The sequence below is a fragment of the Meles meles genome, chromosome 4 (genome assembly GCF_922984935.1).
Source record: "Meles meles chromosome 4, mMelMel3.1 paternal haplotype, whole genome shotgun sequence".
Lineage (NCBI taxonomy): Eukaryota > Metazoa > Chordata > Mammalia > Carnivora > Mustelidae > Meles > Meles meles.
The window spans coordinates 132,121,489-132,144,844 of NC_060069.1; the positions used below are offsets into that span (position 1 = coordinate 132,121,489).

A 23,356-nucleotide genomic window follows, 5' to 3' on the forward strand; every position below is an offset into this window, starting at 1 on the left:
GGGGATAACATCACTTAGGAAATTTAGCAGTACCTGGAGGGGTTTTCTGAAGTTCCCTTGAGAAAATCTATAAATGCAGAATAAGACCTAAGTGTCTTTACTGTCTCTGTTTCCTTTCTGGGTAGGGAAAAACTACACAAAATAAATGTTCTGTAACAGAATTATGTGTATTCTTGTACTTTACCATTCATCCATATGTTCTATATAAAGCTGTTATAGGTTAGTAGATTTATATTTATTGAAACAAATTTGATGAGAAATTAAAGGGGAATGACAACATAGTAATATTTTAAATTTCTTATTACAATCTAAGGCTTTAGTTTGTGGTTAATGTTTTTTTTTTTTTAAAGCTTAGTTAAAATTAAGATGTAAAGACTAATGAAATCTAGACATTGCAATAAGTAGGCAAAATAGGGATAAGAAATAGAAGAAACCCCTATGGATAGTAATGTTGTAGGTAGCCATGTGAGGGAAGCAAATTCAGGTGAGAGAAGGATCCAGTGGGTATACAGGCAGCAGTTGGAAGCTTCTGCTCAGAGTGTGGTTGGGGACCAGAGTTGTTGGCATTACCTGGAAGCAAGTTAGAGATGCTGAATCAGACACTGTATTTTAACAGTATTACAATGTAACTTGTACAAATTCAGATTGGAGAAGCAATGGTATACATTGTGCTCAACTGGAGTTCATAGGCCCTTACTCATTCCCTAGAACAAAGAAAACCGTTTGGAATGCAAACCCAGTGTGGTGGATTTTTTTTTTTTTTTTTTAAAGAGAGAGGCAATTGACAAGATTTTCAGTGGGTTTGAATTATCCTGGGCTTCTAAACCAGGACTGAGGGCAGGAGAGAGTGGAGAAGGAGATATAGGAGACTAGTAGAGATAGCAAGTCAGGGGCAGAGATGGAGAGAGGGAAACACAGAAAGAAAAGTACAGGAGGTCACACACAGAGGGAAACACATCCAGAGTAACACAGAGAGAAACTCAGGCAGAGAGACAGAGACAGAGAGAGAGAGAGAGAGAGAGGAAAGAGGGGACAAGGGAGAGGGAGAGCAAGACAGACAAAGAGAAAAGGTGAGAGAAATGTAGACAGAGGAGAGGTAGACTATGTGCTGGGGGTTGTAGTTATGGTAAGGATTAAACTTAAAAAAAGAGTGAAGAAATATACATTATTAGCCTGGATGGAGAAGGAAAACAGTGTTTACTATGTATTAATATTTACAGATAGTGGGATATTAAGCAAAGAACAGGATACTCAAAACTTTATCAATCTCCATAACACCACTTATCAAGAAAAGTAATATATGAACTCTATCTTAGGTGTTTTTATGTAAATTCATGGAAGGCTGTATTTACTTAGCATAATCCAAATGTGAAATACTATATTTATAGCTAATTTTACTTTACATTTTCTAAAATGAAAATTTAGAATTCTGGAATTTATAAAAATGAATAGAACCATGCTGGAAAGGTCATTTGGAAGTCATTTAATCTGTTCCCCTAACTTTTAGTTTAAATTATCTAAAGATCATTTGTTGTATTAAACGCGGTTCAGAGTCAAAGATTATCTAGGCTCCATCATCAGTAACCCTCACATGCTTCAGCATATGTTAACACAAACTTATTACTTTAATTTACTTAAATCCTATGCTGTGGAAGTCTTTCTTTCATTTTATAGGCTAAGTGATAATAGAAAAGCCATTTTTTTTTATATAGCATCTCCTATGTTTGATGATAGCTATTAAGTAGGGCCTAATTTTTAATAAATTATATTTGATGTTTAATTTAGGTTTCTGAGTATAAAACAGTTTCTAATCTTAGTCTCTTAGTATTTCCGAAGTGGAAACTGTAGCTTTAGTAACATTTTAAGTCGTATTTAACCTAAGGTCTAAATTGAAGTTTTAATAGCGCCTATGACATTTTACACTTGTCAAGAGAAATAAAAGTTTATGACCAAATTATTTAGTATGCCTGAATGGGGACCTTTTTAATCTTACCCAATAAATGATGGAGTAGAACTTAGAAGAAAAGCCAGAAAGTTAAAAAGAAATTGCGAAAGGACATCCCTTCCCCCTAAGGATTTATATTCTTTCTCAATCTCTTCCTCTCCATCACCCTGTATCTCTTCTCCACATAATACTCTACTTTATCTAGATTGAGTCACATTAAGTTTTGTCAGATTCTTATCTCTGTCAGACACCAGAAAATGGATTAGGAGTCTGTTTGCCGTGGAAGGATGCTGAGAGCATTTTGATCACGTAACTCTGCGCTTGTCATAGCTTACTCAAGTGACTTCTCTTAGTTCTAAAACGAGAGCAGAGGACAGGTTGTAACCTTGTTGAATCATGCTTAAGGGAATTCTCGGAAAATATGATTCTAGTGTGTTTTCCTTTGGGACCACCTCAGGAAAGAAAGTAGCAAAGAGCCAAAATTCCACAGGAGAGCAGAAAATGTTTTTGTGGTCAGTGGACTGAGAACATGTTGACAGCTGCCTTTAACTTCTGCCCTCTCATCTTTTGCCTAAATCACCAAAAACTGAAGCCTTGAAGAAACTCAGAATTCTGTGGTCATATTCTGTAACACCGGGAGGCAAGAAAATCAATTCCTTAACAGTTTTCTTTACTTTCTTTCCTTCTCTCCCTCCCTTCCTTCAACTAATTATCACTAAAATCTCTGTTCTTTCTGAACTATATTGGTTATCATTCATTTTTTTTTTAAGATTTTATTTATTTATTTGACAGAGAGAGAGATCACAAGTAGGCAGAGAGGCAGGCAGAGAGAGAGGAGGAAGCAGGCTCCCCGCAGAGCAGAGAGCCCGATGCGGGGCTCGATCCCAGGACCCCGAGATCATGACCTGAGCCGAAGGCAGCGGCTTAATCCACTGAGCCACCCAGGTGCCCCTATTGGTTATCATTCTTTAAGCCTCCCTCAAAATTTCAATCATCAACCCCAGATGAATAACCACACATTTCTTACAATCTATTCCAAGAAAAGTTTGTGTTGTTTGAATGTAAAGGGTTCTCTTCACCCTGTACAATGGTTTTTATCTATAGAGTACACTGTGGACATTCTTTATAGTTACAAATAGAATTTATATGTATGTAATTTGTATATATGCATACACATATGATTTTGTATATAGATATCTACTCGTACCTATACAATTTGTGTAGAATTAACGACAACTAATTCTGTCATTATGTTCTAAACAAAGTCAAGGCAAGTTCATTTAACATAACTCTGTGATCTTGGTGAGTTTACTTAAGATTTTTATGCTTCAGTTCCCTCGCCTTTAAAAGGGGGATATTAATTCCACTTACCTTAGAGAAGTTTGAGGAGGATTAAATAAGTTGATACATATGAAGTGCTTAGAAGTGTGGCTGGTTGACAAAGCAGTATATACATGATGACTGTTGTATCTTGAGCTATTCACTGTGGTAGGCACATTGATGGATAGGGGTACTCCTTCCTTTCCTATGGTTCCAAAGGATGTCTCTTCATTGCAGGTAAGTGAAGGCTGACAAACTAATGCCATATATGGTTACATTCAGAATGAGCTTTCCTTTCCCAGTGTCAGCCATCCTCTCATACATAAATGTACTTAAAACCCCTATAAATATTGGTGAAATGATGTATTGTCTTCATATATCAGTGCATGGTATGTCTTTTATGACAAATATATTTTTGAGGGTTTATAATACAGTTATTATCATTGGCATGGTTAGTATTTAAATATTTCATTGTGGCTTTTCTCAAAATATGTTCCAGCTCAGCGGGTTAAGCCTCTGCCTTTGGCTCAGGTTATGCATGATCTTAGGGTCCTGGGACCTAGCCCCGCATCGGGCTCTCTGCTCAGCGGGGAGCCTGCTTCTCCCTCTCCCTCTGCCTGCCTCTCTGCCTACTTGTGATCTCTCTCTCTCTGTCAAATAAATAAATAAAATATTTTAAAAAGAAATATATGTTCCAGTGAAGTATTTCTGTAAGCTGTTAAAAAATAATTTGTACATTAAGTCTTTAAACAAACTTTTCCACGTATTTCTTTTCTGTAAGACTGTAGAGGTTTTAAAATATTAATGAATTCTATGAAGCATGACTAGGGGAATCTAAATTACTACAATTCCCACGTTTATATGGAGTGCCAAAATATTTTTTTCAGAAAACAAATTGTTTTTTCAGAATGCATTTTCGGTAAAAATTAGTTTTGGCGTCCTGTGGGTGGACATAGAATTATAAAAGTGTCTGTGTATCTCCTGTTCAGGGTTTTGGTCACTTATCTACATGGTTTCTTTGTTTCAAGAACGTCAGAGTAAGAATATGATATACTGTTCTGTTTCTTTTTTTTTTTTTTTTTCTCCCAGGAATGTTTTCTTCTACATCAGTTTGTTGAAGGCTCTAACAGGGATCCAGTCAATATTCCAAACATACAAGCAATTCAAATATGGTGCTTTTCCAAAACTTTGCAAAGAGGTGCTTAGCACCATGTGTGGCCTTACTCTTCTCTTTCACTAATATCCTATTACTGCTAATAGTCTTGACCTCAGCTCTCTAAACTTTGTTTTGTGTAATGGATATAATTTACCTCTTGCAAGTATTTGACACAACAGACCTCCTTTGCGAAATGTTCGCTTTCCCAGAATTTCATGGCACCCAGCTAGATCCACATTAAATCCTACTGCATGTAACCAAAGTTGGGCAGTTTAATAGACAGGTTTTCATTTGATTCTGGAGGAAGGCTGTACAGTAAAAGTACGATGGCTTCAAAAAGGCATCAAGAGTCCAGCTTCCTTCTATTTTGCTGTTCTGCCGGCCTTAGTATGTGGTTTTCTTCCTGGTGGTTGCAACGTAATAGCTGTACCTATCAATATCACCTTTCTGTGCTGGGCTAGACCGAGAAGTATAAAAAGTCAGCAGCTCCTGTCCCCCTTAAAAAAAAAAAAATCAGGACAACAATAGATTTCTGGAACTCTAAATTTCTGGAATTCTATTACAGTACCTTGGCTAGAACTATGTCACATGGCCAGCTGTAGTTGCCAAGCTGTGTGGTGTTAAAAAACAAAACTCAAGGGAGTAAATGCAACGATCTAATTGACTTTACCAAGTGATTCATGAATCAGGAAGCATCCCACATGCCCCTAGGAGTTGTAACAACAAATGGAAGGTTTTTATAGGAAGGAGGGTGGGGCCAATAGTTATCAGCAAAAGTAAAGGAAGGATTGTTTCTGGCAAGGTCACCTTTCAATAAGGAGAATGTTAGGGGGGTCTCATCATACACATTACCTCATCTCCCTTTGAGGAATAGAGCAGGTCCCTGTGCCAGATTACGTCATTGGTGTTGACCAGAAAATTTCAGGTTTATTGGCTTAGATTTCCATTCCTGGAGAGGTTGAAACTGCAACTAAATCTTGGTTTGCTATCCTGGGGGCTAGTGACTGCGCCTTGAAGACCACAGTTTTCTTTGTAGCAAGGAGAGATGTTTTTAACCAACCCATTTCTTCCCCAAACAAAATTTGGAATTTGTTGAAAAGAAGAACAGAGAATGGATGTTTAGTAGGCAACTAGCACGACCCACTACCTACGTGCTATTGATTTTCTTCTTATTTGTCTGGCTGGGTCTTGGCTTATGGCTGAAATGTTCAACTTCCTGGAAGATCTCTTCTTGTTTTACTCTGTGGCTTACCTGGATGACCACACCTACCTCTTTGGATTCAGGAAGAACTGTTGTCCAGATTTACTCCCTGTTCTCTTATCTCTGGACTGGGTCTCTATACCCAGCTCCGCTCAGAGGTCCCGGTAGTACCTCAGCTCAAATGTCCAATATGAGACTGACCATCTTCCTTTCTATCCCTGCCTTTCCTCTGTTTTTTTTTTTTTTCCCAGCTATGAAAAGGCTACCGCCATCCAGCCAGCCTTTCCACCCAGAAACATGAGATTAATTCTTTCTTCCGTTCTTTCCATCTGTTCACATCAGTTGATCCTAGGTCTTGCTGATGATTTGTCCTGAATAGCTTTAGAATATCTTCACTTATCTCCACCCCCCCACTTTTATTCTAATTAGTGTCACCATCATTGCAAGTGAAAATCCCGTCTATCCCTCTTGATTGCTCACTCACAGATTCTCAGTGCCATTAAAGTTTAAACTCTGTTTTTTTTTTTTTTTTTTAAGTTTTATTTATTTGGGAGAGAGTCAGAGAGAGAACACATGCACACAGCGTGTGTGCTTGAGTTGGGGGAGGGCAGAAGGAGAGGGAGAAGCAGACTCCCCACTAGGCAGGGAAGCCAGCTTGGGGCTCTATGCCAGGACCCCAGGCTCATGACCTGAGCCAAAAGCAGGTACTTAACCAGCTGTTCCACCCTGCATCCCCAAGTCTAAACTTTAAAATTACTTGTAAGAATCACTCTTGATCGCTCACTCAGAGATTCTTGAATGTCCCTAAAGTCTAAACTCTTGAAAATGATGGGCAGAGATTAGTATGATCCTGGCCTTGTGGCCTAGAACTCACGCTCTCCTTATCTTATCCCTTTGGTCTGGAAGAAAGTATTTACTGTTTCAGAGCTCAGGAGAGCCATACTTTACTCTGAGCCTCCTTTTCTGTGTATCTGACCCTTTCCACTGTCATATCAAGGTTAATCGTATACCTCCCCATCTTCCTTTATCATAGTACATAACCCCTGTATTGTAATGAGATTTTTGGTATTTCCCACTTACTTCTAAAGACTATATAACTTGTAGTACCTAGTACAGGTCACAGAGGGTGTGTTATTACTAAATCTCCATCAGTAAACAATTCTATATAATGATCCCCACCAACCAACAAACAATAATGAGGAAAATCTTTTCCTTATATCCAAAGGTGCTAATGGGCAATTACACAGGTTATCTGTATTTTTTAGCTTGGTGTGTTTTATGCCTCACTCTTTTTTCCCCCCTCCCTATTGAGAAACTTTTTTCCCTAGAATCAACTCCACTGACAAGTCAAGTCTATGATTATACATCTCAGCTAATTTTTCATTAAAGTTTCAAGTACAACGTTCATCTATTTAATACCATATTCTGATCATTAGCTCAGACTATGAAGTTTAATATACTTTAAAAAAATTATATTAAGTTTTGGCATTTATACTAAATAGTGGATACTGTACAGGGATATTGAAAAAGAAATGGGTATGAATATACTTCAGTAGAAATGAACATCATTTTTTCCCCTACACTGTTAGATAAGCTTCATGGAACTGTTCAATGAACTCTTCATTAACATTTATATTTCAATGTGTGCTGTAAAATTTTATTCCATTATAATCTAACATACACAGATTGAACATCAATTATGAAGCATGATCACAGAGAATCCTTCCAAAAACTTTAGAATTCAGATTTTTCTCTTCTAATGTTAGATTTAAAAATTAATAAAATCAATGCTATGAAGATTTAATAAGACTATTTAAAAATATAGTTTTCATGTAAATATAGGAGACATGCTAAATATTTTAAAATTTTAGAACATTCTTTCTGCTTTTTCTTACAGCAAGGCGGAGAGCCTAGACTCTAGAAGGACACAGTCTTCTACATTGGTACTTCTTTCGACTGACTCAGTTATGCTGATAACCATTTTCTAAGCCATAACAGTGCTACTAAGGGGTGGATAGAAAGAGTGCTAATTTAAGTGAAATGGTTTCAATTTAATTAATTAATTAACCAATTTTATTAAGATATAATGGACATATAAAATTTTATTACTTTTAGGTATACACATAATGATTGATACATGTCTGTGTTGCAAAATATTTACCACAATAAGCTTAGCTAGCATCTTTCACTGCATATAATTATTATTTTTTTCTTGTGATTTTTTTTAAGAAATTTTTTTTTAAAGATTTTATTTATTTGACAGAGATCACAAGTAGGCTGAGAGGCAGGCAGAGAGAGAGGAGGAAGCAGGCTTCCTGCGGAGCAGAGAGCCCGATGTGGAACTTGATCCCAGGACCCTGGGATCATGACCAGAGCCAAAGGCAGAGGCTTTAACCTACTGAGCCACCCAGGTGCCCCTTTACTTGTGATTTTTTTAAAAAATATTTTATTTATTTATTTGACAGAGAGAGAGATCAGAGAGGCAGCCAGAGAGAGAGAGGAGGAAGCGGGCTCCCTGCTGAGCAGAGAGCCCAATGTGAGGCTCAATCCCAGGACCCTGAGATCATGACCCAAGCTGAAGGCAGAGGCTTAACCCACTGAGCCACACAGGCGCCCCTTTACTTGTGATTTTTAAAAAAGATTTTATTTATTTCAGAGAGAGAAAGAGAGCACAAGCAGGGGGAGAGGCAGAGAGAGAGGGAGAACCAGGCTCCCTGCTGAGCAGAAAGAGGAAGAAGTAGGGAGCCGGATGCAGGGCTCCATCCCAGGATCCTGAGATCATGACCTGACCCAATGGCAGATACTTAACCCACTGAGCCACCCAGTGCCCCACTTATGATGAGAACTTTTAAGATCTACTCCCTTAGCAACTTTCAAATATACAATATTTGTTGGTCACTATAGTCATCATGCTGTACCTTATGTTCCTAGGACTGACTAATCTAATACCTGGAGGTTTATAGTTTTTGACCAGCTTCATCTAATTTTCCTCACCCCTGTGCCCTCATCCCACCTCTAGTACCCCTTAATCTGTTCCCTGTATCTGTGAGTTTGGTTGGTCTTTCTTTGTCTGATTTATTTCACCTAACATAATGCCCTCAAAATCTGTCCATGCTGTTGCATATGACAGGATTTCCCTCCATTTTATGGCTGAATAATATTCCATTGCCTGTGCGTGGAAACACACACACACACACACACACACACACACACACACACACACACACACAGTATTTATTTGTTCATTCATAGCTTGTTTCCATGTCTTGGCCCTTGTAAATAACGCTGAAGTAAACACAGAAGTGCAGATGTCTTTTTGAGGTAGCAATTTCTTTTCCTTCAAAAATACCTGGAATTTGAATTGCTGTTGTTTTTAATTTAAAAAATTTTTAATTTTTAGAGAAACCTCCATACTGTTTTCCATAGTGGCTGCACTGAAGTGGTTCCAATTTTTAAAGGATTTTTGCTGAAGTCGGAAAGTATACACACACAGTCAAACTCATACATACACATCCAAATTGAGGAAATATTTTTATATGCTACTATGGATTCAGCTAAAGTTCTTTCTTAATGTTTTGAAGAAAATGCCAGATTCAAATCTTCTTTAGATTCTTAAAAATAGGGTAGAAGCATATGATTTATTCATGAAATTTTGGCTAGGAAAAATACGAACAAAGAAACCCTCTTCCTCTATTCTTGCCCTGAAATGCTACAGTTACTATGTTAATTAGCTCTATGTTATTGTGGGTTATTTTTTTCTTATAAATAATTTATACTTCAGTTTGCCTTCATCCTTCAAAATGGCAATGCATGAAATTGATTTGGTAGAATCATACCTTTGATTAATATTTAATTTGAAATTATTTTACAGATTCAAGTTTAGATGTAACTATGTCACATTTTAAGATGCTAAGTATCTTACATTACATTATACATTAGAAAGCTTGAGTATACATGTCTTCATAATCACTCCCTATTTTATTATTCCAAGCATCATTTCCTCAGTTTATAAAATAGCATATTTTATAATGTGTAAATAGAATTTCTTTTTTTTTGGCTTAGTAACAGAGTTGACTAAATTAAAAATCACCCCCCTCATCTTCCTATACTATGAAATATATACCATGTAGCTGTTGTAAATACTTACCAATTTGAAAAAAGTGACTAAAACCCAAGAAAACAGATCAAGTCCCTACCTCATGGGACTGTTTCTATCATTTTCATATCGGAGGACCCTGGGCAATCAGTTCATGATGAAGGATACTGAGTTCCTGATGGTCTTGCAGGTGAAGGGGCCAAGGACCAAGAAGGGCACATCTCTTAGACAACTTGAGTTTATGAGCAGAAGACATGGCTTGAAAAAGGATTAATTTTTTCTAGAACAAGCTGTTCTGTCTTATCCCCCTATTCCCAATCCCATTATCTTTTCTCCCTTTAATAGGCTTTTGATTTGGTACAAAGGAGGGGGCCTCTTTAGAATAGAGTTAAACATGTCTCCCAGAGCTTACTTGCCCAATCAGCTCAAGAACATGGACTCTGTCCATTGATAACCCTACAGTGCTGTGTACACCATCTGGGAAAAGGGGATCTTAATCCAGTCCTTTTCCATTTTAGCAATAAATGACGTGCAAAAAACCCAAACAAAGAAACAAACAAACAAAAAATAAGACAGGGCTAGACAGGGCTAGAATCATGTGACTAATAATAGATACGTGTTGACCATTGATTTCCCGTCTTGCTCTGAGTGCTGCACGAGGATCAGGAGCTCGTCACTGTCACTGCTGATCTAAAACCAGGCCCAGCAAGTCTCTGAAATGTCTGCTGAATAAGTATTATGTAAGTTTAATGCTTGAAATTGATTTTCTGGGACTTGCCTAGGGACTTGATGGTACCTCCTAACCTCTGTGACTTAATTTTCTTATCTACGAATAGGCAATGCTATTTGCTATCTTACATAATAATTGCATAATTGGTTAACTATTGGAAAGTAATTTGGACGGGTCAGAGATAGACATTGTACAGATAGAAGGGGGTTATCTTTATTAACTAATCAATGATGTTTTCAGAACTTTTGATATTTCTTATGCTTTTGCAAAGCTGTACAACCTTAGTATCTGAAAGAAAGAAATAGAGGAGAGGAGGAGAGGAGGAGGAAGACGACGGAGAGGGTTTTAAATTTAATTCGCTCTGATGACCATTTCTATGAAACTTTCTTCAAAATTATGCTTTTTCTTGAAACTTTGTGTTTTTTGTTTTCTTAATTGACATTCTTCAGTTATTTTAGCCTGGACATACAGATTTGTGTGGCCAGGGCGAACTAGTGAGTAAGTATAGTAGGCATTGTCATATTTGCCAGGAATGGTAAGCCCATTTTCAGAAGGGGCATTTCTTTCAGAAGGGGTGTACTTGGAGGAGTGTGCGACTCTTGATATTGGGGTTGTGAGTTTGATCCCCACATTGGGTGTAGATATTCCTTAAAAATAAAATCTCAAAAAAAAAAAAAAAAAAAGAAGAAGAAGAAGAAGATGCTCTCTTCTGTTTCCCCTGACATTTCTGCTTGGTGATGTGAAGGTGGAAGAAATGTTTCTGTCAGGGATGTTATTTGGTCTTTATTTCTGAAGGCCAGCTTTGGCCTTAGTTTGTTGTTGCTGTTGTTGTTGTTTTGTGTTTTTTTTTTGTCGTTGTTGTTTTTAAGATTTTATTTATTTATTTGACAGAGATCACAAGTAGGCGGAGAGAGAGAGAGAGAGGGAAGCAGGCTCCCTGCTGAGCAGAAAGCTCCATGTGGGACTTGATCCCAGGACCCTGAGATCATGACCTGAGCCGAAGGCAACAGCTTAACCCACTGAGCCACACAGGCACCCTGGCCTTAGTTTTAGATTATATTCTCACAGCATTTCTTCTGTTGACTAGCCTTTTGTGCCTTTAATTCTATGGCCACCTAGTAAGTCTTTTACATATTTAATTCATTAGATGGCTAAAACTCTTTTCTGCTTTTGTCTATGTGCTGTGTCTTCCCTTTCTGTAATAGTTGTTTGGCAGATTTGACTGTTTATGCCAGATGTTGTTCCTTGTTAAAAAGTGTGCAAGTGAACTGTCCCAAATTTTGCATGTAAACACGCCCGTTCGTATTCTGCCACTGATAACCTTTTTCTTTTTATACTTATGTCCAGAAAATTCTGACTTTTTCAAAGGTGGACTTATTTTAAGAACAAAATCCTATTATTTTAGAGACATTCCATTTGGGACATTTATTATACTACAGAGAATCTCTCATTTCAAAATGACCCGTATTTCACTTAATGTTTACAGAAACTCTTCATTTATCTGACGTAAGGGGCTAATCAAACTCCTTAAGTACATTCCTGGCTGTTTGGAAGCTTTTTAAGCACCATAGAGAGAGTACTTAGCAATGGAAATTGTGTTTATGTATATGGAATATCACCACTGAAATTCTGAACAGACCCAGAGGAAGAAGAATATTGAATTTTAATATGCAAGCTAACGTTACTTCTTTCTACTTTATATTTAACTTAGTGGGATAAATTGGCCCTTAGTAAAACCATATTAGAGAATATAATCTAAGATTGTTTTTTCATTTGAGGAAGAAGTTGAGGTGGAAGACCATGGTAATTACAGAATAAGCAGTAGTTCTGAGTATGCGCTATGTGCCCAACACTGATTTACCTTTATTAATTTACTTAATCCTCACAAAAACTCAATGAAGTAAGTATTGCTATTACCCTTATTTTTTTAGATGAAATCAAAGCTCAGGTAGTTTAAATAACTTTGCCCATGCTCATAATCCTTATGCTATTTTGCTTCTCCCACTAATGAGACTTCCTAATCATGAGAGAGTCTTATTCATGAATGTGAAACTTAAGACAAATGCATTTTCTATACGAGGCAATTACCTTCTCATGTAATAACGCCAAAGCATGATATATATTTACTTCCCTTGGTAAAATAACTATTCATGGGCAGTCAGTAGGTTCTAAAATGTACCATTTTCCATTTATATTTTTCTGTTTGTTTTTGTAATCTCTATAGACAAGAACCAGTAAAATGTTAAGTTTTCATGCAAATCCTTTTCACACATGAAAATCTTAAATTTTTATTCTGCCACAGTCTGTTGGTTTAATAGCTATACATTTTGCATTCAGGATTAAGCTGTGGCTTTGATATCTATGTATTATTCAGAAACTAAACTATTCTAAGATTAATGTATTTAAAAATCTGCTCCCCAAATAAAACCTGAAAAGAGGTAAAATGAGGAGGTAACTTGGTAATTGGTTAGTGTTCTTTATTTTTGTCTTTAATATTTTTTTTTAAGATTTTATTTTATTTATTTGACAGAGAGAGAGATCACAAGTAGGCAGAGAGGCAGAGAGAGAGGAGGAAGCAGGCTCCCTGCGGAGCAGAGACCCCGATGCGGGGCTCGATCCCAGGACCCTAAGATCATGACCTGAGCCGTAGGCAGCGGCTTAATCCACTGAGCCACCCAGGCGCCCCTTGTCTTTAATATTTTTAAATAAGGTTAAGAAATTTAACCCAAACCTTCCCCAATTTATTGTGACATATAAAGAAAGCGACTTCATCATTTAGAGAGTGACAAATACCACATGATTTCACTCATTTGTGGAATTTAAGAAAGAAAACGGATGAAAAAAAAAAAAAAGATGAAGAGAAAGAGACAGGGAGGCAAACCAGAAACCAGACTCCTACCTATAGAGAAAAAACTGAGGGTGGCTCGAAGGGAGGTGGGCAGAGAGGGATGGCTTAAATGACTGATGGGCATTAAGGAGGGCACTTGTGATGAGCACTGGGTATTATATGTAATTGATGAATCACTAAACTTGGCTCCTGCAATTGATATTACGCTGTGTGTTAACTAACTGGAATTTAAACAAAACCTTGGAAAAAAAAGATACAGTGACTTTGAGTAAAGAAACTGTTCCTAATATGACCCCTTAAAAGAACATGTCTGGTATGTCCAGGAGAGATCGATAGGTGGGATCTTCTGACATGGTGTAGGTAATCTTTTAAAGCCTAGATATTGACAAGGCAATCCACTAAGTAAACACCTGGGAAGCAGTAAAGCTTGAGTTGGCTTACCTTGTGTTACATTGTGAACACATACTGCTTCCCTTTCTCTTGTGTTGATGCGATTGTTCTTGTGATGTGTTCAGCTTTCTCTTAGGGTCTTTTACTTTGATTCTACTCAATTTATGCTTAATCGTGCTGTTTTATGTTTTCGAAGTCAACATGTCATTCTTCAACTTAAAAAATGGGAGTTTCTTACCTCTGGCTAATAAGCTTCAGTGATGTGAAAGTCCCAGTATTTCAGGCTGATCTTGCATTACCTGACCCAGGAAATGTGTGAATTCCCCTGTTTGGAGGATGCACACAAGCTTTACTTCTGAGGACTCACGTGGGGCTGCTTGAAGGTGACCATGATCTCCTAAGGTCAGGTATAATAGCCATCGAGAAAACCAAACACGAATTGACAGCACTGAATGACATAAATTTTGTGTCAGAGGGCAGTAGTCATAGTTTCCTTTGATGTGATAGTTTTGGAGATAACATGTTGCCAGTGTATCATTGACCTTTTCACTGAAATTGGGAAAGTGTTTGTAAGTATATGAAGAATCATGTCAACGTGTTAATGTTCCTCTGCTCCCGAAAGAACCAGAAGAAATGAGTACATTAGTTACAGAAGCATGTGGCAGAGAATTAGGTATACATCCCCAAATTAGAACAATTGCCAGCTATCTCCTGTTTTCATATCTGAATGTTTAAGGGTGGAAAGCTCAGGATCCCTGAGAATTCTTTTCTAACCTCAGGTTTCCTAAAAGTTTGAAGGATGCATAGGTATATTGTACCCAACTTCACAGGTATACTCTCTGGCATCTGAGAATTCAAATGAAAGAATGAAAATCAGCAGTCTGAACTTGTGAAGTTCAAGAAACAAGTTGGGGTCTAATGGAACTGATGTTTTATTTCTTTTGGCTGCCCTACCGCAGACTACCTGGTGATTTTTTTTTTTTTTTTTAAATACCCTGAAGAGTAAGCAGACACTCAGTTAAGAAAGTTTGCTGCAAATTTACATGAAACAAAACCCAGATATTGTCAAATAAGGGATAATGGTTGATCTTTAATTGTTAAAGTCATCAAATTTATAGCTAATTTTAGTTCTCTAAATGGAACCGTATTTAATAACCAAGAAGTTACCGTATTTTCCATGCTAGAACTTTTTCTGGTTAATAACTTTTCCAAGCTGTTCTTCTGTCATGGGTTTTCACACATTTCTCTCATCACTTTTAATGTTCTGCCTCTTTTATGGACCGTAGGCATTCCAAAATATTTATATATCTCTCTTTGCAAAATGGGGTTTTCACTGATATCTTTTCCATTTATAGATGTAAATGTCATTAACATAATTTAACCTTATATCATAGGAGAAGGAATAAATTAGTATTATTTTATAATATTTTTCTGTTAATGGTTTATTATATATATATGTGTTCTTTTCATTGATGTGTAAAAATCTGCTACCAACAGACTTTGGTGCTCACAATGTGATGCTTTAATATTTAATTTATTATCAGGTATTATTCAACATCAGTTAATGTGTGCTGAAAGCCCATGGGCAGAATAGAACTGTGCTTTGTACCTAAAGAAATATAACTGTCACAGAACAATTCTAGACTCCGTCTTGTGGTAGCTTCTGCTCCTTAACATTAGTAAGAACTCACATAGGAAAGCATGCAAAGAAGGGAGGTATTTTTTGAATGGAAGCTGAGAGTTGGGGTTGGAAAAAAACAAAAAAACAAAAAACAAAAAACCCAGTTACTGCCTTTTTGCATGCTTTCTTGTTTGGATTCTTTGAATTAGAATTGTTAATGGATCAGATGAATCAGATGAATCCGTTTAAGGGGAATCCTTCAAAGCTGAGTGAATGATGTGTCCCCAGAGAAATTATCTTACCGGGACATGATCTGAGTTTATGCCAAAGGCCTGCTTAAAGGTTCAGGATGACTAAGGGTTTCTTCAGACTGGAGTTTTAACAGTCTTTGCTTAAATATGTTTGCTTTTTTTACTTTATTGTAGCTGAAGAATGATGGTGGAAATTCAGATTTTATAAAGTTAATCATATTTCTAGGCATAAAGCAAGTCAATCGACCACGCTCAACAAATTATATTTAATATGACATGAAAGGCAAAATAAACCTCCTAAACTTGTGTAATTAAGCTTAATCTTTTCTTACTTGAGACCTACTATTTTTCTAAGAGGTAATACCCTTTCTTCCTTTTAAAAGAGAAATTCTGACTATGGACATTATCATTTATGATTGAGATATGAATATTTAATGATGCAGCTTCAGAACTCAAGATGAACATTTTCAATTTCAGATTTTTTAACTGGTTTGCTATTGCTTAAACTTTCTACTCGAGGTATACTTATATAATAAAGTTCGCAGTGGAGGCTTTCTTGTTCTGCCTAGTTCAAGGAAGGGGAATGTAAATTAACTTTTATTTATACAACTGTCTTTTTTCTTTTTCTTTTTTTCTCAAAAAGAGAATACCTGAACCCACCCAGTAATGAATGTTCAGGCTCTGAATAATCTGGACAATAACTCCTGGAAACTACACTATTTAACTAGACTGGAAATGGTGGTGCCAGTTGTTATAATCCCACACCCCTTCATAGTCACAACTGTTACAAGACTGATACTTTGGGGATTTAGATAGTGGGCACTTTGACAGTGCATGTATTAAAATTGGAATGATACAGAGAAGATTAGCATAGCCCCCACCTAAGGATGACACACAAATTTGTAAAATGTTCTGTACATTACTCTTCTCTGGTATCTGTGGGTGGGGAGACAGATTCTGTAAGTGAAGTGACCCACCCAATTCAACATCCATTCTCAGTTCCTCCTTCAAAAAAAAAAGAGAGGGAGAGAGAATGACATTAGATAAACTATATTATAGACCTAATTCTACGCTTTTTCATTTTGAACAGTTCACTTTGGCAAAAGGATGATCTGAATATATTTCCATGTTCTACAAATTAAAGTTTTCCCATAGACAAATATTTAAAAGCATATTTTGGATATAGTCTAAATTGCATTTTAGTAATTAAACCTCATATCTCATTAAGGGTTATGCTGTAGAAAAATGTCATAAATAAAGATGTGGGAGGGAGAAGTAACCAGTCTGTATGTAGAAATACTGGAAATATGTTATACCAGATAAAAACCAATACTAATCTGGTCTATATTTTTCCTTGTGGTTTTGCTTAGAGATAAGCATGAGGATTATGAAATTAATTTTAAATAGAAATTGAATATAAAAATCTTTGAGAGACACCTGGGTGACTCAGTGGGTTAAGCCTCTGCCTTCATCTCAGGTCATGATCTCAGGGACCTGGGATCAAGCCCCACATCGGGCTCTCTGCTCAGTGGGGAGCCTGCTTCCCCCCCTCTCTCTGCCTGCTTCTCTGCCTACTTAAGATCTCTGTCCCTGTCAAATAAATAAATAAAATCTTAAAAAAAAAATCTTTGAACCTTTGACAGAAGTAGTTTAGAATAAAATCAGAAACTATTTTTTTCTTTTTATCTACCCCAAATTTTAAGTATTTTTAGAATTGTGAAAGTCCTTTAGAAGATTCTAGGGTTTTCTTATTGTTTGGCATCTTTATAATTTTGAGTAAGTCTGAATTTAGGCTACTGTCGGTTCTATATATTTGGGCATTATGTTCCCTGGGGCCCAAAGTGTTAAAGGCCAATTGGCCAATTTTAACCTTGTTAGAAGAGATGAGTCTTTTTTTTTTTTTTTTTTTTGGTATCATGTGCAATGGTGGGACCCCTATTCTCTGTACCCCTTTTGTCCTTCCAGTTTGTCACTGTTTTGTTTGTCTTGTTTCAACCACAAACATCCAGTAAAAATAATGAAAAAAGGGAACAGGCTTATTTGCAATTTTTCTGTGTTGATCCTTTAAGAGAAAGTATTTTCAAGGAGAAGAGATGGTCATTATGCAAATTCGGCATTTTTCATAAAAATTGCCATTTTTAAACACTACATATCTTGCCTTTAAAATGTATTTTCTTCATTTTTACGTAATGTTTTAGTACCGTTTAAAGAGGTAACATTAAGTGGATATTGTAAGCCATTGAACCTATTTCCAAGGTTAGTATGAAAAAAACTAAGCAAGTTACATCTAATAAAGACATTGATGCATATTATTGATTCTTTTGGTCATTCATTGAGAATTGTAGTAGTGTCAGAGAAACAGTTATAGAGGATGAGTCTAAATAGCATGTCAAATAGAATGGGAAACATGTATATTAAATATGTACTGTTTTTCCATTTGGTCTTAAGCCTCCCCTTTTTTAATGATTTCATTTATTTTAGGGAGAGAGAAAAAAAAATGAGGGGCGGAGGGGCAGAGGAGAGGGAGAGGGAGAAGTAGACTCCCTTCTGAGCAGGAAACCCAACTTGGGGTGGGATCCCAGGACCCCAAGATGATGACCTGAGCCGGAGGCAGATGCTTAACTGACTGAGTCACCCAGGTGCCTCGAAAGCCCCTTCTAACATTAAAGCTTTCAACAGAACTTACTGCATGCACGGAGTGAAGTGTTATTTGAAGAAAATAATGTAAATTATCTTTAAATGTGTATACATTTTCTTATATTGTGAACGTTGATGTTAAAAATATTGGTTACATTTCTACACTTCGCATATTTTTTTTCAATTTTTGATGCAAGTAGTTTTCATCCTTTGTGATTTTTGAAGAGTATGAAACGCTGTTGGAAATTGTCAAGCACGGTGTATGTTTCTGGCTTATTATATAGTCAGTTTGTACAAAATGAAATTTGAAAGTGAATAAATAAGAGACCATGCATTAAAAAATCTCATCCATATGGGAGATTCCATTTTCTTACTGCCATTTGTTTCCTTTGAATTGGTAGTCACTGGTCCTTATAGAAGAGGAAAATCACACCCTTGTCTTCATACTTTGATTACTGAATGTTAGTGCTCAATGAATGAATTGTTCTCACCACCAAACTCCAGGCCTGTGGCAGTTAAGTTTCCTTGGTCTTTAGCCTAAGGAAATATGACCCTCTCTAGGAGTACTTCCCATCTGCACACATAAAAGGGCTCTGTCTTGAACCATTACAATAGCTTTCTGCTTGCCTTTAAGAAAAGTTTTGCAGATCAAGAAAGCTTTTGTGATGTGTTCCTTTAATCTCTATTTGCTTCTCCCTATTCCTTTTATTTCAAAGTTTAATTAGGAATTCTAGCATTTCACAAGTTGAAAGAAATAAAATATTTGACTAATATAAATCGGAACTCAACAAGGTAAGACTAAATACACCTGCAAATATCAATCTATTATTCCCTCCAACAGGACTGCAATTTATGACTACCATGGAGGGATTATATTTGAGGCTATTTTTTCTTTCTAGTTAGTAAAAAATGAAGCTATGGGATTTTAAATAAACTCTGTAGACTGTTTTTATAATTTTTTTGCATTGTTTTAGATTAGAATCAAATCCTACTGAATTGAGGTCTTAAATATTGATCACTATAGAAAGCAGCTGCTCTCTGCCCTGGTGTCCTGCCCATTGCTCACTTGGCTCCAGCATTTACTGTAAACTTAGCAGGGCCACAACTTTGTGTTTGATTTCTATCTAGCTGAAGGGAGCCCTGCTCTCACTAAAAGCAGAACTCGGGATCTGATCATCCCATTTCATATGCTATTGGTTATCTCTTAAGCTGACCAGATAAATAAATGCATTTGATACTGGAGCCCATTTTTTTACTCCAGTTATTCCACAGTAGAAATCCTACGTATCCATCCCCATTTGTTGGCTAACGACTTAGCATTGTAACTGACATAATTCTAAATATACATTTTAATTTTCAAATAAAGGTCACTTTTTTCAGCTACAATATTTTAAAAATCTGTGCTTCTTCTCCTATCCTATTTTCGGTCAAGTGTATTCACTAGTGTAACATTTTGATGAGAAAAGGATGAAATTTCTAGCAAAATTGCTTCTAGCAAATTATGTGATCATTTTCAAGGCCAATGAATTTTTTTTTTAATGCAACCTATGGTTTAATTTATTGTGACATGTAGCCTGAATTTCCTACGCTTTTAAAAAACACACACACACATCACTGTTTTCTGCTTACGCTTGGATGCTTTACTAGTTAGCTAAAATTGATGATATTATCACAAATATTTTCCCTTGTACAGGTTTTGAGAGCAAGGAAGGAGGTTTAATAAAGCAGGGGCTTAGACTGTGCTTAAACACCCTGTCTCCCATGCTAATCTCCTATTTACAATGATCCATTACAAAAATTTAATGGTAGGCAGCATGCAGATCAGAATTAAAGAACATATGGGTACAGTTATCCTAGTTGAAATGGCCAACGTGCCTTGTATTGTGTATGGAAGATAACAGGACAGGTGGTAATCCGTCTTCACAGAGTGGAGACAGCTGGTATTTTCCGTAAGCTGAAGCAGTCTTTTTCAATGTAGTCTCACCTCGCAGCTGATACGTCACTTGTTAGTATAATTCAAAACACACACTGATGTTAAAAAGCATTCTGTTTTCCTGTCCACTCTACAAAACACCTCATGGGCCAGACCTACATCAAAACAAACAAACAAAAAAAGCCATACATTGTAGTTTTTGAAATTGAAAAGTTTAAGCTTCAATTTAGCTGTTTTCTAAATGGAAAGTAAAGATTATTTTCTGGCTCTCCTGTAAAATATTTTTCCTTTGAACTAGGTAAGAGAACTCTCTTCCCTGTGTTCCATATTCTCCCAAATTACGAAGTTTTCAGGGAAAGCAGTTCACAGGATCAGGACATATTTGTTAAAGCCATTTTTTGAAAAAGTTATTTATCTCCTATAATTTCTTATATCATTGAAAGTATTATTGACATATACTGGAAGCTGCTTGGAAATTGTTGAACATTTTTGTTTGCTTCCTGTTATTCTGTGTAGAGAAGAAATCAAAGTCTGTTGGATTCCTGGCATGTGAGAACCGGGGTTCCGTGTTGCTTACAGTCCATTTCAGATTCCAATTACCCCTTTCAAATACTGTAAAAATTTTGACAGGGCCTTCAATTGTAATGGCCATATCAATTGATTTAGTCTGTCTCAGAATTCCCCAGAGGGAAGCTCAGGTTAAAGGTCAGGTTACTGGTGCATGACACTCTTACTCATTTCAGTAAGATCAGGATCAGCAGTTTCCAGGAGCACACAGGGCATCATTTCGGGGCGTCATTTCAATCTCTCAGTGCAACTACTGCAGAGTCAGTATAGCTAATCCAGCCCCTATCCATAAAAGAGGTAAGGGTACTCACAAAATAACTGAATGAGATAGGATAGGGGGAGTTTGGCACATGCATTAAATTCTTGTTTATTAGAAGTGAACTCTCTTTTACTTATTCACTCCATTTCTGTTGAGTAAATTTTGTGGCTGGTGCTCTTGTACATCCGTTTCATTAAAAAAAATGTAACTATGCACTACAAAAAGACTTCAGAACTACAAATATGAAATCAATACTTGTTTCCCAGAGATTGGATTTCAGAACTTCTCAAAGTAAGGGTTTAATTATCTATTACTTCCTCTAAGTACTTTCATGCCTGTAGTTCTATGGTGTTTAATGGCCAACTTCCCCTTCTGTTGACATGGTTTTGTAGTCGTTGGTATTATTTAGTGCAATGACAAAATGAATGATCTCTGACCCAACTTTCTCCCTGGGGTGTGATTCGAGGGTGGAAAAGGAGTTCTCAAACTGTAGTGTGTCTCCGATTACTGGGCTTGCTTGTTCAAACCTGGATCTCTGGGTGAGCAGATCTTCGGAGTTAGCAGTGTTGGGACTGAGCCTGAGAATTTGTATTGGTGGCCAGTTCCCTAGGTGTGACTGATGTAGCTGGGCCAGAGAGGACACGCTGGGAATGTCTGCTCTGTAAAACACTTTTAAATGTTGCTTTCAGCCTATTTCAGTTAGCACCTTTTGAATCTACCGTCTCTACTGTAATGAAGAAAGTACCCAGAGGAATACCTAGAATGTTTGCTGTAGAATATGAGCAAACCTTTGTAAAAACAGTTGCTTGGTGGATTTGGGAGGGGCATGTAGGGAAAACACGGGCGTTTTATCCCATTTGTCATTTCTCTCTTTTCCTCATTTTTCTCTACCCTAATCCTCTTTTCCTACAATGGAGTTTTCTTCAAGCTTTCCTTAATAGTTGACTCTACTCAACTCTCTTATGAATTACCTAATGACATTTCATATTCTCATTGATCCCTTCTAGGAGTTGAATCAGTCTTGGTATTAGTGGGATTGGAAAGAGTGAAACTTTCTCTTCCTTGGGATAAACCACAAAATTGCCATTCCTTAGGTGAATGTAGCTCTGATTTAAAGTAATCTTTTACTGAGGAGTAAAAAAAAAAAAGCTATAGAAATGTAAAACACACACACACACAAACTTATACATGCATACACAGATACCTCTTGACATTTGCACATATTATGTATATAAACAATAAATATGTGACACCTTTGAAATATAGAAAATGGCTTGAAATTTCAGTTTAATGAAGACCTTATTATATGGGACCATGAAGAATCCTTTATAAATGTGTACACACTATATGATTGTTGAGTACATTAAAGATGTGCAAATGTAGTATTACTCATTTATTCTCTCTTTCAAAGTAAAGAAGTCCTTTAATATTAAGTAGTATAGGCACACCTGGGTGGCTCATTCAGTTAATAAGCATCTGACTCTTGATTTCTGCTCAGGTCATGATCTCATGGGTCCTGCGATCAAGTTCTGCATCAGGCTCCTGGCTCAGCAGGGAGTCTGCTTCTTGCATGCTTCCTCTCCCTCTGCACCTCTGCACATGCTCTCTCTCTCTCAAATAAATAAATCTTTAAAATATATTAAGTGGTATAATAGGCTCAGGAGTATTTTGATACCCATATTTTCTCTTGTATTTATGAAATGCTACTATGGATGTCTTGCTTTATATTACTTAAATTTTGGAGAGTTTCAGGATCATATAATTTTTATTATTTTATTGTGGCATCATTGGTTTTTATAGTTGAAAGTATTAGAATCAGTTTAGTATACCTAATGGTTAAGCAGCGATAACTATTGATAATTACTACAATTCATTTCTTAATTATTTTAATTGTGTAATGCCTGATATTACAATTAAGTAACTATTTACCAAAATATACTGGTGGTCTAAGAAAAATGACTAGGTTTTTCTCTTGGAGTTGCTTTTTTATCTTTGATATATCATTGATGAAACTGTCAAGTGAATACCTTCTTTCAGGAAAAAAGAAAGGAAATGAGGATAGCAGTTTATTAATTTTCAGTTTTATTATCTATTGAGTTTATTAGAAGACCAGAATATTTACAATCACAGATAAATTCTTTTACTTGCAGGAAATCAAATTATAAGTTTCTTGGTGAACATGTAATTAGAGAAGAGGTGTTTGTTATTCTTTTTTTTTTTAAGATTTTGTTTATTTATTTGACAGAGATCACAAGTAGGCAGAGAGGCAGGTGGAGAGAGAGGGGGGACGCAGGCTCCCAGCTGAGCAGAGATCCTGATGTGGGGCTCCATCCCAGGACCCTGAGATCATGACCTGAGCCGAAGGCAGAGGCTTAACCCACTGAGCCACCCAGGCGCCTGGA

At 36.6% G+C, this 23,356-nt stretch overlaps 1 protein-coding gene and 1 non-coding gene across 7 annotated transcripts in view; both read left to right on the top strand.

Annotated features, from left to right (window-relative positions):
- ROBO1 (roundabout guidance receptor 1) overlaps positions 1-23,356 on the top strand; it is a 415,896-nt gene that overhangs the window by 85,022 nt on the left and 307,518 nt on the right. The window lies entirely within an intron of this gene.
- Positions 16,378-16,480, top strand: LOC123941060. Its single transcript, XR_006818157.1, has one exon. It is a non-coding gene; the product is annotated as a U6 spliceosomal RNA (small nuclear RNA).